The 17,504-nt window shown below is 42.4% G+C and overlaps 1 protein-coding gene across 2 annotated transcripts in view; it reads left to right on the top strand.

The window, feature by feature from the left end:
- The first annotated feature begins 6,732 nt into the window (after positions 1 to 6,732).
- Positions 6,733 to 17,504, top strand: part of RB1CC1 (RB1 inducible coiled-coil 1) — a 74,401-nt gene continuing 63,629 nt past the window's right edge. For both annotated transcript variants that reach the window (XM_027452089.3, XM_027452088.3), the window contains exon 1: positions 6,733 to 6,943. The gene's annotated coding sequence lies outside the window, so the exon portion shown is untranslated. The remainder of the gene's footprint in view (positions 6,944 to 17,504) is intronic.

Genomic DNA, 17,504 nt, shown 5'->3' with positions numbered 1-17,504 from the left:
AATTTGATGGTGGTGAGATTACAGTTTCTTACTTTCCTGTGCCCAAATGATTATGCAGATAGTGATCTGCATTATCGCTAATTTTCTTATTTCAACAGAAAACATTCATTTGTTCTTAGTAGAGATTTTTCCCGTTAATCTCCATTTTGGTGTCCTTCATGCATTGCTGCATAAATATACTAAATTCAATCATTTTAGAAATACATTCTAGAAAAATATTTATTTTACGATATTTGAGAATTTTTAACTGCAAAACAGCCTTCCACAATCTCTGTCTCTTTAAATAATTCCTTCTCTGCACTGCTTCAACAAACTGTACATGTTTTTAAAATGCATAGGGAACAAAAATGATGCAATGAAACCAGCAGACTTCAGAGTTGCTGTATTGCAAAGCTCAAATGCAGAGCAAATTCCAAAGCTGCAAAGCCCTGAAAGAGGATTTTGCCAGCACCCACGGCTTATCTCATCAATGAATATAAAAAAGCTTCTAAGAATGAGTAATGAATGCAAGTACACTAAGAAGTCAGATTTTTATTTTTTTATTTTTTTGAAAATGATTTAAAATCTAGCTTAAATTAGTCTACTCCTACAGTATCTTTTAAAAATACTTTAACTAGGTACTTAGGGATGGTACTTAGGTATAGCCTCTTCTGGTGATACAAAGAATCACCACTTCAGTTTATTCAGTTAATTGAGGTCAATGACTAATTCTTTGCATTAAGAATCTGGGAGCTAGAAGAAAATGATGGGTTTGTTTCCATTCCATTCAGGAATAAAAATGAATAAAAATGAAACAAAAAGCACTGAATGCTACCAGACCAAAGGAGGAAAAAATAATTCAATATGTTAATAGGTGATATTTTCTCTTCATAACATCTTCGTTTAAGCACAAAGTGGGTTTTATAAATTTGGTTTGAGGATCTTAATAATCTATTTAAATATAAATAATAAATTATATCAAATGAAGAGTTTCTGCACTTTGAATTTCCAGTTTGTGTAAATAGAAAGCTTGTGGGTGGGGGGAAGTTATACGCTAATATAAAATCCAAGCAGTCCTTTTTAACAACAGCAAAAGAAAACAAACAAAAAAATGCCCAAGTTACTGACTTAGATTATATGTAATCATACTTTTTCTTGCCTTTAAAAAATAGAGTGCCCATTAAAATCTAAACATAGGAGTGGACATGATCTAGAAGCATATGCGGCTGTCTCAGGGCAGTGCCTGCTGAAGGGCACCTCCAGGCTGGGTGCTGGGACGTTGGTTAGCTTGTGGCCTGGGTTTTCAGCTGGGTACATCCCAAATCCCTTTTTCATGAATAATGCCATTTGAACATGGCTTCGTGTACTGTGCTAGGGTTACAGTGAGATACAAAGTTCACTGCTGGGGCTGAAAGGAGCCGCAGCCTCACAGGTAAGCCTGCACCCCTTGGTTTGTGAATTATTTCTTTTTGGTCACTGATTCAGGACAGGGACTGATGCAAGTCATGAGAGGATGGGAATATGTGATCTGTGAACAGAAAGACTATCAGGTATTTAGAATGATGTTTTCCAAATGGGAACAGTGCATCCCATGCCATAACTCTAAAATGAAGAGGTGTCTCCACAGCTTTCTAGCAACTTAGGCCAACTGAATTCCTGGGATAACTTCTGCAACCCAAATATTTGCTTATATAATTAATTTTCTTGTCTGTGGGAATTAGGTTTAACATTTAAAACTATCATTGTATATGTGAATGTGACTTAAGTGCTGTAAAAAACAAACAAACAACAAGCTGTTACACATTAAAAAGTAAATTCTATTTCTAGTAACATGAAATAGTAATACTAATATAGCAATGCCTTTATATAATTGTATTTATTATTACTGTTGCTCTGTGTAGTCTTTAATGCATTACTTGTTTGGCCTTGTGTTCAGTATCCTCCATGTGTTGTGGAGAGGAGGTGGTGCAGGAAGGTCTGGTTGTTACATTACATACAAACGAGGTCTCTAAATCAAAATGAGCAAAGAGGATTTTTATATGATTATTCAGGTGGCCTGTGTTCCTTTCAAAGCTCCTGCTCTTAACCACTTCTGAAGGTATGTCCATTCTGACTATTTTATCCGAGGTTTAAATGTCATTTGCATGTTTCTGCCCAGGACCAAAACCTGATCGCATGACCTAAATGTTAAATTGAAGCTAAATAATTAGCTTCCTGCGCAGAGCTCAGGCAATGAACACAAAAAAATCAAGTTACTCACTTATGAATTCAGAACCTGTGTAGTCAGAATTACAGAAATATATTGGGAAGAGTCACGTGGTGTTAAAATCACTGGTTAGGAATGATCCATAAAAGGGTCAGAGGGAGTGGTGTGCTTTCAAAAATGGCATCAGCTGCTCCTGAGTCATTGACCATTCAAAAACAAATTACTGAGAGCTTACGGACCAGTCTGTGCTCTGGAAAGAAGCAAGAGATGGGACAGTATTTGGTGTTTGCTCTGGAGCGCCAGGCTCCATTAAGGGATAATCGAAGTTCTTGAAGCCTCTCTGCCTAATGTAGAGGAGAACTTGTGTTGTTGGAGGCTGGCATTTACTTTGTACACTCTAGTTCAGAGCAGAAATACACTTTGTGCTTTAAAAACCCTCACTATTTGAAAAAGTGATTAACTTATTTTGTTGCAGGAAAACTTAAACTGAAAACAAATACTTGTTCAAGATTTCTTTAAAAGATGCCACAAGGACTCAATGAGTGTGAATGGAGAGACGAGGAACTTAGGTATAAAACGTCAGCCTGGCTCCGCAGGGAAGGAAAAGCAGCTATCTCCATTATCCACCCCATCCCCCTAGCCCTCCAAAAAGACAAAATTGAAGGGAAGTTTATAAAGATATCAAGTGTAAGGGAAGCAGAAGTGCACAGGGACAGTTATGGGCAAGTAGAGCTAAAGAAAACAGGAAGATGTGGTTTTTCAAGTACATTTGGAACTCAATAAATACCAACAGTATTGGTCTATTACTGGCAAGGCAGGTTACAACTGCAGATGAAAAAGTTACAGAAATATTGATATGCTACTTCCCTATTTGATACTAACTTAGTGCTATCAGTTCAAAGCATATGCCTGACAGAAGTGTTAGGGATACACTATGGGAATAAACACTTAGGAGCAGAACTCGAGGAGTTAGCTTATTTGGTGCCATGGAGAAAATTCAGAGGTGCTAAGGAATCACGTGTGAACAAACATCTCCAGAAGAGAAATATGTAAGAAATTAAATGGCTGACAGTGAAACTGCCCATCCGAGGTAACAATATGATGCTAATTAACCACTGTAATCACTGAAAGTTTAGATTAACACTGGATGTTTTTCTTAAAACACTGTTAATCAAACAGTTTTCACAGTCTTGTCTCATTTGTTTTGGGAGTACTCAGACTCAGTCATGTCTCCTAGTTTTCTTTTGGAATTTAATTACATCAATATATATATATTTCTCTAAAGCATTTTCACTCAAAAAGCATTCTTGACTTTGTGAAATTACAACCCCTATAGTTTGTAGTAAGTAGCTAACCAACCTTGCTTCAATTTTTTTCTATCTATAGCTTTGGCTTGCAACTGGAATTTTTAAGCATAAATCACATTTTCAGTACATAGTTTAATATACACAATCTATTACAAAGTGTGTACTTAAACAGACGTTGCAGAAGGCTAAATGGGCTAAAAAGGCTAATGCTGTCTGCAACAGCTAAGGTAAAACGGACTACCTTTTTTATTTTTTTATTTTTTTTTTTGTATCTACACTGTGTTTCAACTTCGTACATAGGTCTACACCCACTTATGGCAGCTGTCACGGCCCTCAAAGCACAAACAGGTTGTACAAGCCCTTCCAAGGGGCCTGGCTGTCCTGCTTGAGGCCCCTTGTGTCATGGTGTGGCCATGGGGACCTGGTCAGGCTGCTGTGAAAGGACTGTGTGGCTGGCCCCTGGGGGGCTGCTCCCCTCTGCTCTGGAGCTGCATTTACATTTCAGCCCTTGGCCTCAGCCTTTTCTTGAGCCGCACTGCAGCTGTGACCCTGCGGATCCTGATGCGTTGTGCTGGCTCCACCCCAGGCCTGCCTTGTCACCATGGATTTGTCTCCCAGCCATTGACCTGGTGGCTGAACCAGGTTTTTGTCACCAGACCTCTTTCTGTTACAGTGGGACTGCACTATTTATTCACAGACAGTGCCCCTGCCAACCTCGCCATCAGCCTCGGCTGCCAGCTTGCCTGCCCTCGCAGAGCACCGCTTTCTTTTTGCTCCCCAGCTACAGCTGCATGAACATACAACCTAAGAGACACATTCCTTGGTACGCCAAATTTAGCTCCCCAAATTAAAAGCACACAGTGAAAAACTCCTTCAACCTCCTTGGCTGTTTTACAGAATGTGAAAACAATGTACCGGTGAATCCTGAACAATAAGTTGAAAGAATAATAACTTAAATACAGCGCTTTGGAAATGTGAAGAATCATCAGCAACCCCAAATTAAAGCCTTTTATATATATGTCCTGGAGCAAAATAGTCTTCATAAAATACAGCTTTTCAGGGCAGATGTGCTAGATATTATGTTAAACTTTTGCTTGTTTTTGTTCAGACAGGTTCGTGAAAAAGAAAAAAAAACAACACACACACACTGTAATTAGTTGCTTGGCATGAAGTGGCTCTGGATCACTTTGAGAGGAAGCAACATAATGAAATGTTACAAGATCAAGCCAGACCAACCTGCTCTGCTAGCAGTGCTTTGCTTACTCCTGTTCCTGCTTCAGTCCTTCCTGAGCTGCCCCTGAAATCAAGGTGTCCTGCACGTGCTGGCAAAGACTGTACAGCCCTTCTTCAGTGCCTAGAGCCTTTATGCAATTGCTGAAAGCCTGAATGGCAGAGGTTCTTTGTTAGGAAACTACCAAGCCTGTTGGCACCACCACTTCAGTGCCTGAGTATCTGCTGTTGCTTCTCTCATTGACCCTCAAACTGCAACAGGTAACTCCCAGCAGTATCTCCTCAAGATACTTGGCCAGACAAGTTCAATGAGGCTCTCTGGTGCTTCAGGCTTACTAAACCTCAATGTTGTTTTTTAACTTTGGCTTACCTCCCTGTTTAGAGTATATATAGCACTTGTTAAGTTCTAGCTGGATGTCATTCCCTTCACAGTACAGAAGATCAATCCTTCATCACATTCAATTAATTTATGAAGGAAAAGACCATTTTTGGAGATAAAAAAAAAGTTAAACTTCTGTAGAACACCTGACTGATGTAATCAAAGTTAAATTACCCAAAGCTGCCCTGAATTGCTCAATTGCCCCGATCATATTTCCCATAAAATCACGTGTGCTCATTTCAGTAGCAATGCCTTCTCCGCTCCAGTCACGGCTGTACTCCGAAGTGCCAGAGTTGTCTTCCACAATGTGGGTAACTAGGCCATGTATCCCAACAAGCTCCAGCAGTCTGAAAGCACTGGGTATCAGGTGCCACAAGGTGGCAACTGGGGGTAGCAAGGCCTTATTTACTTGCAAAATCCCACAGCAGTGGTGTTTTCCAGGAACAAATACCTGTCTGCACAAGCTGTGGCTGCTCAATGTTATTTAACATGACAGGCAGGCAGCAAGCTCTTCAATCTGACAGAAGGAACTACTTCAGAGTTTACTGCGAGAACCATAAGCCTGGTCTAGCTTGTGAGAAAGTGTGTTTTCTGGCTGATGAACTAAAGAAAAAATAAAATTGGGTGAAGGGCTGTGCACTTGGGATTTAAACAGGCCTAAGAGGAAACCTCAGGTGAGGGGAAGAAAACACACTATATAATGGCCCTAGTTATTTTACTAACTGCATCTGTCCTGCAGGCTGAAAATGAGCTGCCTGTGCTCTCGCTTTGCATTCCTCCTCTCATGTGCTCTCTTCCTATTCTGACCGGGGCATCATGCTTTGAATTTCTTCTAAGTTGCGCCAGGGGAGTTTTAGGTTGGATGTTAGGAAGAACTTCTTTACCAAAAGGGTTGTTAGACATTGGAACAGGCTGCCTAGGGAGGTGGTGGAGTCACCATCCCTGGAGGTCTTTAAAAGACATTTAGATGTAGAGTTTAGGGATATGGTTTAGTGGGGACTGTTAGTGTTAGGTCAGAGGTTGGACTCGATGATCTTGAGGTCTCTTCCAACCTAGAAATTCTGTGATTCTGTGTGATACTCCCTGACCTGCTGCCCATGGTACACGTTACAGGAAAAGGTCACGGTGCTGCAGCACAGAAGACATGACCCAGCAATACACAGAAAATATAACACAAATAACATGATAAGGAGAAGGCATGATGCAAGGAAGCCTTGCTTCTTGTGAGGATGTCCTCAACCCCACAGGCAGCCGAGGCCGAAGCCCCCTCACGCCGCCCTCTGTCTCGCTCTTTTGTAGGTGACCGCACCACCGGAGAAACCAAAAACAAAAGGGAAACCCGAAAGCGAGGCGTGCAAAGTTTATTTTCGCTTTCTCAGCGCAGGAGCAAGAGGCCAGCCCCCAGGAAGCTCAGGGGCTGCTTCGTACCAAAATAAATAAATAAATAATCTCATAAGACAACTTGGGGAGGCGGCAAGGGGAACCTGGGGCGGGCAGATGGGGCCTTTTTAGGGTTGGTGGGGGCTGAAATGACCCCGGCGGTCGCTGCCGCGGCGCTTTCGTGAGGCGCAGCCCAGCCCCGCCCGGCCCCGCCGCTTCCGCCGCCCGGTCCCTCCCCCCCCGGGGCCGCCCCCTCCCGGCGTCCCCCGGCTGCGGAAGCGGCTGCCGACAATAACAAACAGCGGCGGCGGCGGCTGCGCCCCGGCTCCCCCGGCCCCGCACCGCCCGCTCCCCGCCTGCCTTCAGCGCCCGGGGCGGGGGGTCCCCGCCCAGCCGCCGGGCCCGGGGGGCGCCGCTGCCTCCCTCCCTCCTGCCCGCCCGCTGCCGCCGCCGGCCCCCGGGGTGAGTGGCGCTGCGGGGGGGGGGGGGGGGAGGACGGGGATGGGGCTCGTAGGGAGCCGCGGGGAGGCTGGCGGGGGGCTGCCCGGCTCCCTCGTCTTGCAGCAGGGGGGCTCGGCTAGGAGGCGAGGAGCCGGGGTGCGGCGCGGTGGTGGTGGTGGTAGTGGGGGGGGGGGGACACCCCCGGGTGGGTTGGGGCGCTCCCTGCCCGCGGCTCGGCGGAGGAGCCCTGGCAGCGAAGTTGCTCCGAGGGATGACTCAGCCGGCCTGTGCTTAGCAGGCAGGGCAGTGCCGTGCTGGTGAGGGCTGACCGGCCATCGGCTCGCCTCTTGGCTTCTTTCTGCTCCCCCGGGGCCCAGCCGTCCCCTGGTTCCCCCCCCCCCCGCCGCTGCCGGGGCTTCTGCGGTGACCCCAAAGTTGTGTCGGAGGTGCCGCTGCTCACCTGGGTGCTGGGGGGGCAGCGCCTGGCATCGCCGTCTGTCTGACTTTATCTAGAGATTAAAGGAAAACAACTTGTGCCCGAAGCCGAGGTGCTCAGCAGTAACCTTGACGTGTTGGTTTAGCCCTCTGGTAGCCCTGGTTGTTTTCACTCTGCCCTCTGTTTCGTGCCCGGAGTGATGGAGCAGGGCGTTGTGTCGGTGAGCCACGCCGTGCCTTCGCGTTCAAAGTTTCATTTTGGGAGGTTGGGTGGCTTCCTACCCCTGCCTAACCGTGGGAGGTGGTTGGCGTGGCAGGCTTCCTGGAAGAGCTACGCTTCCGAAATCAATCGGTTGATGTGAGACACCCCAAGTGTGTTGGGGAAACCCCAAAGGTAGAAGGAGATGCATCTTAGAGTTTGTGTAGCTGGGCAGCGTTACGAGGAGTACTAGGTACTAGAAACACCTGATCACAATTAAGCAAGCTTGTGCGCTCCCGTGATACATCCAAGCTGTGAACCTAAAATAAATTAATATCTAGTACTTTGGGATGCTTTTAGAAGATGAAGCACATCAAGAAGGGGTTTTGCTGTTGATTAATGCTTTCTCATAAACTTTAGCACCAAAGAGCAAACACTAACAAGAAAGAAATTGGTTGTGTCAATCATAGTATTTAGTATTAAAAGAAAGCATGGAAAAGATACGTTTGTACTTACTCTAAACGCCATCTAAAGCTCCAAATGGTTTTATTTTATTGGGAATAGTGAGGAGAATTTACCCGAGGGCATGGAGAAAGGGACTTCAGGAGTGCCTGTGATAGAGCCAGAAATAGAAGCAGGAACCTTTGGGATAATGGATTAGTGTAAGATAGACATAACTGCACTTTGGAGGTATGTTATCATTCTACACTTTGTATAAATAGCTGTGTGCCTTCTAGGTTAAAAACAAACAAACAAAAAAAAGACACACACAAAAACAACCAACCCCACTATATGTTGTGCTGTAATCTGTTGATTTGGCCTTTTGCTCGGCGCAGATTTGGGTTAGTAGTGTCTGAGATCTTCCTCAAGGGGCTGGCTCTCTCCCCATGTCATGTTACCATATTTATAATTAGAAGTGCACGGAGCAGATTTGCGCCTACTGGAGGAGAGGGCAACGGTTATTTTGAGGTCTTTTGTGGTGTCTGTTTAAAGCATGGTTTGTCCCTGCATGTACTCCAAACGTTGCTTAGGTTATGCATAGTTTTGCAAAACTTGAAGCGAAAAGCATAGTTTCTAAGCTATTTGCAAGTTTCTTAGAATTTCAGTTATTCTGGTTAACCTGGAGGTAGGTTGATGTGAGAGGATAGGAATGGTGCGTGTCCTTCTGCTCCTTTTGATATGAGTGACAGAGCGGGATCGTTGGAGAGTTCTCGTTACATTGTCCTGCGGGGTTGGGTGTTATCAGCATGGTCTTAAGCATTTGTTTTTAAAGTAATAATTTTAGTGGACGGCTGGCTCTGCTCTGTGAGGATCTTGAGGTTTGTATTGCAAAGTTTGGGTTTGCTCATGTACTACGGTAAAATGAACCAGGTGGTTCATTTTGGGTGAGGTGGGTGCTCTGAAAACTATAGCTTGCATACCCGGCTGTCTCATGGGCTGCTCCAGAGTCATCTGGACAGTGTCCAGGATGCCGTGCCTCTACTTCTGCATGTGCATGCCCAAGAACAGTTATGCTCCTGATGTTGGTCTGCAGCTCTATGGTATTACACGAGGAGTTTCCAAAAAGGGGGGAGAAAAAAAATCTAATACCCTACCAACTTTGCACCAGAGCATTAGTGGTTAGCGGGGTCCTTAGAAGTAGTAATCTGTGAAGAAGCAAAGCTTGATTACAAGATGCAAGCTTACATAATGTTGCATGATACTGCAAGGCCTGGTTGAATGCACTGATACCAAGCAGGCAAAAAAAAAAAATCACCAAAACAACATGTAAATTACTAAGATAGTTGCTAGAGGTCATACATGCGTTTTGTAGCCAGTTTTTCAGAGTAATGATTTCCGTGTACAAGTTTTTATGAATTCTGTGTCATAAAAGCTTGCGGTGCAATTGATGGTGATAGAGAAATCACTAACAGTAACTTGTTCTGGGAACTAGTTAGGGATTCTGTGGTTATTGCGAAAGTCACTTGTCTATGGGCTAACTCATATCGCAGATTTGCTTTTAGTTCAGTTTTTAGCTCAGTTGGAAGACACCAGCTCTGTATCAGCTGTTTCCCATTGTAAGCAGGGTTGGCAGTGGATGTATTTTGATGTTTCCTGAAGATAATGGAATTTCAACATATCTGGATTGTTACTATCTAAATTAAATTGTTGGCAGTTGTTGACAGAAATATCAAAACAAATGTATTGATATAAAAACTTTTGCTCAGAGATTCAGGTGGGGCTGGTTGCTCTTGGCTGATTAGGAGAAGCCCCTGGGGTGTCAGGAGAACTCTCGCTTGTCTTATGTCCGTCTCCAGGTGTGTATTTTCCTTTTTGTTGTTGGGGATTGCAGTTGGGGTTTGTGTTGCTCCAGCAGGGTTCTGAGCTCAAGCAATGACAGTTGCTAGTGGAGCTTTTTTTATGTGCATCCAGGATGCTGACAGTTTCTTCTGGGAAGAGATTTTGCAGCTGGGCCTGCTGCCTTTATCACATCAAGGTAAAATGATTACAGAATGCTGTATGTAAGTCTCTAATAGCTTGTGTACCTAGAAAATCAGCTGTTGTAAGAAGTGGTAGACTGTTTTCTGTGACTTGAAGAGTTACATGAATTTTTCTCCAATATGTATTGATTACCTGTTGATTGAAAATAAAATGTGAAGCTGCTTTGTTGGCTAGGTGGGGTCCAGATGTCTTGCTGTGTTATGCCACTCTGACTTCAGAACTTTTCTTGCTATGAATAGCTTTTCTTACCTGCTGAGGATTATTTTTGAAACACTTTCTGCTTTTTTTTTTTTCCTGGAGACTGGGAAAGCTTTGGCAGTGTGTGTGGGAGTAGTGTGTTCATTATTTGAATTGCCCGTTTTTTATTTGGACAGATGAGTTGGAACTAGTGTCTATATGGTAGAAACACAGTACAGCAATCTTCATTACTACTCTTAAAGATGTGTTTGAAAGGCCAGCATGGTGTTTTCAGTTTGAACAGATTGAAAGCAATGTGTATTTTTGAGGTAGAAAGTGGCGCTGGAGAAGTAATTAAAGGGCAAGTTTGGCTTCCATCACGAATTCACAGATCAGGCCTCTCTTAGCAAAGCTGCAATATGAAATCTGTTCAGGATGGCACTTTGCTGAGACCTGATTTCCATGAACATTTGAGATAGCTGCTTCTAAATTCCCAAATTTTGTGTTCACATTCTGTTTCATAACTGATCTTATCTTGTAACTTATTCAACCATATAAAAAGTGGAGATACCTTTGTGCTCCATTCTGTAAAATATGCTCTTTTGTCTATTGCATATGTTGCAGAAATGGCTGCAGCAATTTTTCTTCTTTTTCCTTTTTGGATGGCAGTGTTTCCCTGATATTGCAGGGATTATAAATGTCAGTGTTTTATCTCAAATTTTATTTTGGGTTCATTGCTGCCTACTAGCTGTGATGGTATGTCAAAAGTATGGATATTTGTTTCTTACTTAGTGTAGTTGTGCTTAGGTTAGGCAGTTTACACTGATAAAATGGTGCTTGTATTGTTATAGTTTTCCTTCCATTTTCCAGTGTGTGTATTTCTGTTAAATTCAGATGAAATGAAGGTGGTTATGTAAGAATATATTGTGTAACTGGACTATCAGCTCTTTTATAGTATATTATGCTTATGTCATTGTTATATTGCAAGTATTTTACTAGTAAACTCGAGATGATTTGTCTATTGTAATTAAAAATATTCTGTCCAGATACTTGTGTTACGTACTAATTGCAAGAGACTTGATGTAAACCCAATGAACGCTTCTTTACACAAAAAAACCCTAAAAGATCACTTGCAAAACTTCTCAGATCTCAGTCTGAGCAGAAAGAGGGGGTGGAGTGTGTAAATTTTCCTTTACTTATGTGGAAGACTCAGAGATAAAATACTTTTTTTTTTTTTTCAATTCATAGGTATATGATACAACAAAGCAATTTCACATTAATGGTCTGTCAACAACACGACCAGAGTTTAATAAGGTGGAGGTGTGGTTGTCATACATAAAGAGTTGTGGGTTGGTTTAGTTGTCTGTGTTGTTTTTTTTGTCAGAGGTTGTCTATTTCATAAGTTGGTGATATTCCATGGAAGGAATTATCGATGCACTTTGTTAGTTGTTTTAAACTGCCAAAGATTAAGCCAAGAAAAGTAAAGAGGCTAGTTGAAGTTAAATTTAACTTCAAGAGGCTGTTTAATAATATTCTTCATACCCATCCTGCACTTCTTCTCATTTTTTGATACATTAATGTTATCTTTCAGATTGATTCCAATGGAGACCTGAAGTAGATTTGTAATTATGTAATATGCAAATAGAGCAGTAAGCTGGTTTGCCAAAAATCTAGATGTGATTTTTGTTTTTGAAATGTGTTCATAGGGAGGATATGAACTCTGCATGTTCATAACTATCCATATGAAGAATAAAAAGTTTGAAAACATTTTGGAAGTTGCTGATCATTTGAAGAGTTTACCAAGACTATGGGAGTATTCCTTCTAACTTGCTACAGCAAAGTAATCCTGTTTTCTGCATCTATGGAAAGTTGCACAACTGAAAGCTGATGCAGGGAGAGGAGCAGAAGGACAACTGGCTGAGGAGAAAGGACGCTGCTGCTCATGCTCTAATCAGTGTTTGTGATCATGGTCTTGGTTAGCCAGAGGGAGAGTGGTAATGAAGGAGAGGCATTGGTGCTGACTTGTCTGATTTTGATGTAAGAAGTAAAGGAATTTTTTGTTGGCTGTTTCTTGCAGAATTGTTTGCAAACACTGCATAATTTTCATGCTAATTATTTTTAAAATAGCTTGTTATGGGGAAACCTCCCTACCAGTATGGAGTCAGTGAGTAACTTGAATAAAACCACCTGAAGCTCTACATACCCAAAAGCACCATTCTTTGCAAAGTATTAATCTCCATAATTGGAGGGAGATGTGTAGTCTGGCAAAATTACACTTAAAAAAAAAAAAAAAAAAAGCTGACTAAACCTGCAGTTAACTTTGCTAAAGACAAAGTTGCAGGCAGCTGTGCAAAGACTGTTTTCATCAATTAAAAAAAAAAAAGGAAAGAAAAAGCACTTTTACAAGCTGTGGGCTGTTTCCTAGCAATAAGAATGTCAGAAAACCTTGGTTTGTTTTCCAACTTCTACTTGTTAACCAAGGCACAGAAATTTCACTTTCTGACAGATAAGAGATGTGGCGTTTTGCAAAAGCCAGTAAACTTTTTTTTTTTTTTTTAACTGTTGGAGGAGAAAAACTTTTGCCTGATTCTTTATGTGGATCATGTTTTGGCACAGATACAGTGAAAAGAGTAATGTAAATAGATGCTAACCCCTCACAACTGAAGTTTTATAATTATATGCATACAGAATCATGACATAATGTCTATTAATGTACATTTTGCCTCATAAAAGTGCTTGAAACTATTCTTTTCCTACAGTTCCTGGTGTAAGTTCTGTCTGAACTTGAAAGAAGCTGCATTGTTTGGGCCAACTCAATTTTAAAGCTACTCCTTGAGGGGTGGTGTGTTCTTACCTGCCCGGCTGCAGTCGCTTCAGGTCTTGTGCTGTTCCACCCTCGGTGGCGCTGGGGACCTGTGAGGGTCTCTCTCTGCCTGCCTTGCTAGGAGAGCAGAAATAAAAGTAGGAATGGCTCTTACACTGAGTTACTGAGTTCTGAAACTCCTCTTCAGTGAATTGGGAAGTAGGGACTCGGGCACGTTTCCTGCTTCCTGTGCAGGACTGCGGCTCCTTTCCTGCGCTCGGAGAGGAAGGGACTTGCTTTGCTGACCAGCCTGTGGCTGTGAGGGCTGCTGACAGGGCAGGGACTGTTGGAGGCGCTTTAATTAACTAACCGCTTCTGTGCCTGACGCACATCTCAGCACAGTATAAATAGAGCTCCAGATGGCACCTTGCAGATGTCAGGGATTGACAGCCTTTCCTGAAGACTACTATGCTCTGGCTTCAACATGAGATTTTTAGGACTTGTTGTAAAGTGGCCATGGGAGACAGGATCTCCACCTGAAGTAACGTGCATCTTGGGCATTAGGTGTGGCCTGGTTTAAAACTTTTTGAAGGGGTGGGCGATGAGGTTTCTCTTCACATCTGGGTCAGGAGAGGCCCTGCTGTACATTCATCAGGCAGCAGAGCCAGCTGTATGCTGGGCGGCATTGAAAGCAGCATAGCCAGCAGGTGGAGGTGGAGATTGTGCCCCTCAGCTCTGCTCTTGTGAGGCCCCACCTGGGGTGCTGCATCCAGGTCTGGGGCCCCCAGCACAAGAAGGATGTGGGGCTGTTAGAGTGGGTCCAGAGGAGGACCATGAGGATGATCAGAAGGCTGGAGCACCTCTCCTATAAAGACAGGCTAAGAGAGCTGTGGATGGTCAGTCTGGAGAAGAGAAGGCTCTGGAGAGACCTTACAGTGGCCTTCCAGTACCTAAAGGGGGTGTACGGGAAAGCTTTGGAGGGACTCCTTGTCAGGGAGTGTGCTGACAGGACAAGGGGTTAAAGAATTTAAATTAAACAAGGGTAGTTTTGGACTGGACATGTGGAAGAAATCCTTCACTCAGAGGGTGGTGAGGCACTGGCACAGGCTGCCCAGAGAAGCTGTGGGTGCCCCATCCCTGGGGGTGTTCAAGGCCAGGTTGGATGGGACTCTGAGCAACCTGGTCTAGTGGGAATTGCCCTTGCCCACGGCAGGGAGGTTGGCACTACGGGATCTTTAAGGTCCCTTCCAACCCAAACCATTCTATGATTTATTGAAGAAGTTTGGAATTTGTTTTTTGAAGTGCCTCTTAAAGCATGTTTCCTTTCAGTTGCCCAGATAAGGGTATGCATTTGCATTGTGTTTCAGAAATGAAGCGGTTTGTGTTGCTAAAAATATTAGGGAAGAATGTTGTGAGGTCATCCTGTCTGTTTTTCTGGGTGGTTGCAGTGGTCTTTGCAATATTAAGAGATTTTTGGTTGCATTGGTGGCAATAATGAGGAAAGCTCCTTGACGTCTGCTTTTAGAGATGATCTTACAGTATGAAGAAAGATGTTTTTCTCCTTAAATTCAGCTTTAGTCTCTATGTTCACTCTCCTTTGATATTAGGAAATGTGATGTTAAATCCTTTGCTTCTGAAGTGAGGTGTGGAAGATCAAGAGATTTTTTTTTTTTTTTTTTTGAGAAGGGCACCAGAAAAAAGGAAAGCAAATAGAGGTAGAACACAGATTTGTGGAAGAAAGCAAATTGAATCGGAAGGAACATTCTGTGCTAGTCTACTACTTTGTCTATTATAGACTTGCCTAAGTTGAAGAGAAACAGGAAATCCTGCTCAGAGGAGAGCAAGGTGAAATCACAGGAACTGCAGCAGCTCAAAGGCAAAATTTAAATTTTTGCTGCATGGACATGAAGGGCAGCTTAACAAAATGATAATGTGCTCCAGAGTTGGTTCTCCATCCCCAGAGGTAACAAAGGCATATTCTTCTAGAGGAGAGAAGTACTTCACATAAGATGCTCAGTGAATGAGGAATACATCATGAGTCTTTTTAGCACGTGACAGTCTTGTCAGACTCTGCCTTGGATGAATTGTCCTTTTGGCAGGTAGGAATTCAACAGTGATCCCCAGTGAGAATCCAGACCCTTGTAATCACAGGTAACATTTGTGACTCATATTGGAGGCAATATCTATTACCTGTAACAGCCTCAGTAAGCGAAGGAGCTATCCTTTATTAGCTTATACAGATGATGTTCATAAAGAGCTGTTACAATGTCTAATAATTAGCAATGTGGAAAATTTCAGGCTTTTGAGTGAATAACAAGGGTACTGCCCTGCTTAAGCTAGTTCTGTCTGATTTTAGAGCCATGCTCCTTTCTACCTGGAGATAAGTATGGGGGCAAGGAGTTCGGTCTCCTTGGTCCTGTCTGACCTTGGTGGTGAAGTAGTGTTGAGTACAGCACTTACTGTGCAGATATGAAGTAACACTTCCCCACTAAAAGAACGGTACCCTATACTGCTGACGCGTTGCTGTTCCCTCTTGAACCCGTGGGCTTTAAGGGAAGCCATGATTTTGGCATACTTTAGTTTCAGTTCTAGATGCTTAAATAAAAAATTATTAATAACTTGGATTACAGATGAAACTTGAACAACCCAGTTTATAAAGGAGACATGGAAAATGAGATGCCAACAAACAAATAAACAAAAACCACACACAAAGAAAAAAACATACACAAACTGAAATATGAAAATACATTTTATCGGGTATCCTCTATAATAAAGTGAAATTGATGATGCCCCTTTAAACGCAAAGAGCAAAAGTAAACATTGGTTGCTGACTTTGTCATACCCTGCATGCTGTATTTTAGTGTTTGGGTTAGTGAAGTTGGAAAGAATTGTACTGTGAAGCAGCGGAGCAGTCGATGGGAAGGTGGAGCAGAGATTCTGCACTTAATGGGAGATGTGGATGGTTAAGGTAGCCATAAGATTATATGTGGAGTGCTGTGAGACCCATGATGTCTGTGCTGTAGTTACAAAAAGGAAAGGTCTGTAAACAGACATTCATTTCCTTTTACAGATGTAGAAATAATAAGCATATTCTGAACTAAATAAGCAACATTTTAAAATTTTTAAACAACATACATTGAAAGTATTGATCAACACAGACTTCAAAAGTTCTCAATTGTGTTTCGGAGTTTATATTGGATAGGGCGAGCTTGCAATGTTTTTGTGAAGTGAAGCAGATGTAATTGTATTGCAATGTAAACACAACATAGAGCAGTGAAATAAATGTTACATTGTCAGCATAACATATTCCCGGCTGGTTTTGGTGTTAGTTAATGTTACAAAATACACATCTGAGTTACTTTGTGAAGGTTTTTCTACTTTGTGCTATTTTCACTTCACTTTTTGTCATCTTAATCTTTTTCTTATATTAATTTCTACCATTTTCTGTCTGCTCTGGCAGTTATTGCTCTGACAGCAATTCCTCTTTTCAGGCTTCTGGCTTTTTAAAATGATGTTGTTAATAATTCCTGGGTGCTGATCATACAAGCTTCCACCCCATGACTCGAAAGATCTTATTTCTATGATAGCATTGACCTAATGGTGCAGGCAGGTCATGCAGTTCAGACAACAAATCTGGGTGGACGAGTCATTTTGTTACAGCTTCTAATTACATAGTTAAAGGCTTTGTCTTCAGTAGTTGTCAAACTCTGTAATTTTTCAACCCCTATCAAAATGGCTGAAAATAATTTAGCAGTGTAATGCTAAAAAGCCTAACTAACACTTGTAACACTATGTAGAAGTGTAACAGTAAAGATTGTGAAATTCTCTTAACAGCCTGTTGAAGTAATGCCAGCAGAAGAGTAATAAAATGTATTTGTTTATGGGTATATTCTGTTGACAATTGATGGTTCCTGTTTTTTCACTCCAAGCTTACGTTAAAAACCTGTGTTACTGCTGAATCATATTCTTGGAATCATGTTCTCAGATTCTAGGAACAAACCTAAAAGCTAATTTGTGGTATGGAGCTGACTTTACTTGTGTTAGCCTACTTTACCCTTTTTGAAGAAAAAAGATTTAGGCACCTGTGACTGAATTTCACCACCCTTTAACTAATCTTGGACATTGTTGGGCAAACTCAGGCAGGCATTATCCAGAGATGCAAGAATAGTGAGAGCTCTCAATGTTAAGTTTCTTCAAGTGTTGTGAAAAGAGGCAGCTGGGGAGACTCTTGGTGTCTTGTCTTCAGCTGATGCCCTCCTGCTGAAGGGAGGGCTGCAACCTGCCTTTGTCGAAATATTGCAGGGAAACTCAGCATTCGAAGCATATATTTTCTAAAACCTTGCTTCACGTGACTCCTCTATTCGTGGAAGTACTCACTGAATTTTCTGGCAACCTTGGGAGTGGGTAAACTTTTTTTTTTTTTTCCTTTAAATAGTAACCTAACAGTGTGAACATACAAATTTGTCCTGCTTGTCTGAACATACTTC

The sequence above is a fragment of the Anas platyrhynchos genome, chromosome 2, assembly GCF_047663525.1.
Source record: "Anas platyrhynchos isolate ZD024472 breed Pekin duck chromosome 2, IASCAAS_PekinDuck_T2T, whole genome shotgun sequence".
Classification (NCBI taxonomy): domain Eukaryota; kingdom Metazoa; phylum Chordata; class Aves; order Anseriformes; family Anatidae; genus Anas; species Anas platyrhynchos.
The sequence above is the reverse complement of the archived record's forward strand: the minus strand, read 5'-3'. Positions and strand labels throughout refer to the sequence as shown.